Consider the following 2,971-nt stretch of genomic DNA (forward strand, 5'->3'; position numbering starts at 1 on the left):
AAAAAAAAAACCCCAGCACGTTTCAGCGTTTCTTTTCAAACCTAGCCATCATCTTCTTCTCTCTACTCAAACCCTAGCCTCTCTCTTTCCCTCACTCTCTGTGCTTCTTTTTGAGCACGAAGCTCTTTAATGGACGTGGAGGCGGAGGCTCCACGTCGGCGTCGGCGCAGTCGAAGGAGAAGGAGAAAGCGAGAGTGAGCTGAACCTCTTCGATTCTCTAGTATGCGCACCTAAATGACACCGGAGCCGTCTGGAAGCTTCTAGAGGAAGATCCATGCTTGCTCACTCCCAAGTGCAAGAGATCGTAGCAATATATTTCTCGGAGTACCGAGGTCGAATCACAAGGAGCAGGGTAAATTCAAAGACAATATAATTAAATAACAATTTGAGTGAAGAAGAAAAATACTTTTGCTTGGTGATTGTTAACAAGAATAATAATAATAACTGATTTTAATTAATAATGTAAATACTAGGGCATCGGGGTGTTTTCCTATATCAATATGAAATTCATTGTAATCTAAAAAAATATCTATTTCATAATTGATTGTTCTTATACAATTAAAAACTTATGATTCCGTTGAACTGAGACAATTCAAGAACGCATGATAACCTCGATTAATAATGCGGTTAGAAAAGTTTTCAGAAAAACCCATTCACTTTAAAACCTGATTTCTATTTGAAACTATTAGAAATTCATCTAAACAATAAGAAAAACATGATTGAACTTATTGAAAGCATGGAAGAACTAATACATCAAAAGAAATCTAATTGAACAATCAAATATGTTGTAGATAAAATCCTAGAAAGAATCACATTGAATATTCATACTGTATAAAAGAAACATAACCTCTAGCCCTAGCAAAAAGTTTAGGCTGCCATTAGAGAAAGAAAAATACAAGGTTTGCTCTCCAAAAATTCGTTCTACCAGCCTCCCTTCAAAACCCTCATGTCTAAATGTCCAAAGAAAATAAAACATTTACTATTTTAATTTCTGTCGAGGTTTACAGTGGTAACTTGTGAGTTAATTTCAGCCTTCAAAAATTGAGAATTTCAAAAAACTCAAAACTGGAAAGTTGTAGATATTTAAGTTACGGTTCCAACCCATCTAGCCTTGTGTCAATTGGATTTTTAAGGAGAGAGATAAGCCCAAAATACTGATCAATGCTCAAATCAGATTTTTCCTTTTCAGATTCTGCTTCTTTGATTTCTTTCCTTATTTGAAGCTTCCAATCATGGTAGACGATCCAAGCACTCCAGCTGCACCTCCTTAGACATTTAAGTATGGTCATTTAGCTCCATTTTAATTCTAGTTTGACCCCCATTCTCTCACAAATTCCTGTAAACTCATCTTTCTCACATAATTTCCTGAAAGTAGAAAATTACACACAATGAATAGCATTTTATTTAAGAAATTATGTAAAGATAAATAATGGGGACTAATGCAAATCATGGCTTAATTATACAAATTAAGCATAATAATAAGGAGATAACGCCCATATAAATATATAACAAGTATACATTTTAAGGCGTTATCAATCCGACGCTGGTGCATGCTAAGGACTACGACAACCGCACGCCACTCCACGTGGCGTCGCTCCACGGCTGGATCGAAGTCGCAAAGTGCTTGATCGACTATGGCGCCGATGTCAACACTTAGGATTGATGGAAGAACACTGTAAAAAAAGAAAAAAAAAAAAAAAAAAAACACTCTTTTACTGTTTCTTCGTCAATTTTTGTTTTTTTTTTTTTTTTGCAGTGTTAATTTCTGATTTTTCCACTTTATTTGTTTAATTTGAAAATATAATTGTGAAATTCTACAATAATAAAAAAAAAATTGGTGCAAATTGTTTTTTTTTTTTTTTTTGTGAAATTTAGTATGGCTTCTGTTGGCGTTAGATTTGTTAGGCTTCTTTGTATTTCTTTGATTTGGGGAAAGATTTTTTAGGGCTTTTCTATATATATATATATATTTTTTTTTTTTGGTAGATTTCAACTGTTTGGTAGGTGAGAAAGTATAAGAAATTTGTTTAATATTTTTAGAGTACTTTGGTCATTTTTACTCTAGTGGTATTTTGGTAATTGGGTAGGTTGGGGTTTACCCATTATAATTAGGTTGGGTTGAATTTGGGTTAGAAATAATTAGTTAAATGGGTTTTAATGAGTAAATGGGTTTTATATATCCAAACCCAATTATGCCCACCCCAAATCCACCCATTTGACACCCCTAATTGTCATTAACGAGGTGATGGGCAAGCATTAATACCGGGTTGTTTTTTCTGCTAAAATTCATGGCCGTTTCAGCAGCTTTTGCTAGTTCTCAACATGTGCTTGGTTTGCACGGTACATTACTACCCTTGGGCTCACGGTCTTGCAAGCACTCCGAACCCATTGACAATATTTTTTTCCAAGCCCAGAGGCAGGAAATCTCACAATCACTCTTCAATCCATATCTCCCTAAATTTCCCAAATGGACAAAGTCTTGGGTTCATTTGGGCCAGTTGTTTGTAGTATTGGGCCACTTATTTTAGCATGGGACATTTGTTTTTTTGAAAAACACACATAAGGAAAAGAGGAAAGGATTTTAACACAGCTTAGGACATTTGCATTAGGCTTAAATTGGCTTATATGAAATATAATTTTTGCTTTTTATGTTTTTTTTATAAATATGTAAAACAAATTAATATTATAATATATTAAAAAAGGAAAATTTTCATTTTAAACCCCTATACATAGATTTAGGAGTGTAACAAATTAAAGCACGTAATTTCAAAAGTAATAAATTAAACCTTGAGATTATAAAAAAATATTAAACCAAATCATGATATTTAAGAAAAGTTGCAAATTTAAACATTAGTCCATTGTATATACATTATATTTAAAAATTAAAATGAAATTTCCCCTTGAATTTGTTACTCTTGGAAAATATGATTTAATTCGTTACACTCCTATATCGATGGATTGATAACTAAAA

This window comes from Quercus robur, chromosome 9 (genome assembly GCF_932294415.1).
Source record: "Quercus robur chromosome 9, dhQueRobu3.1, whole genome shotgun sequence".
Lineage (NCBI taxonomy): Eukaryota > Viridiplantae > Streptophyta > Magnoliopsida > Fagales > Fagaceae > Quercus > Quercus robur.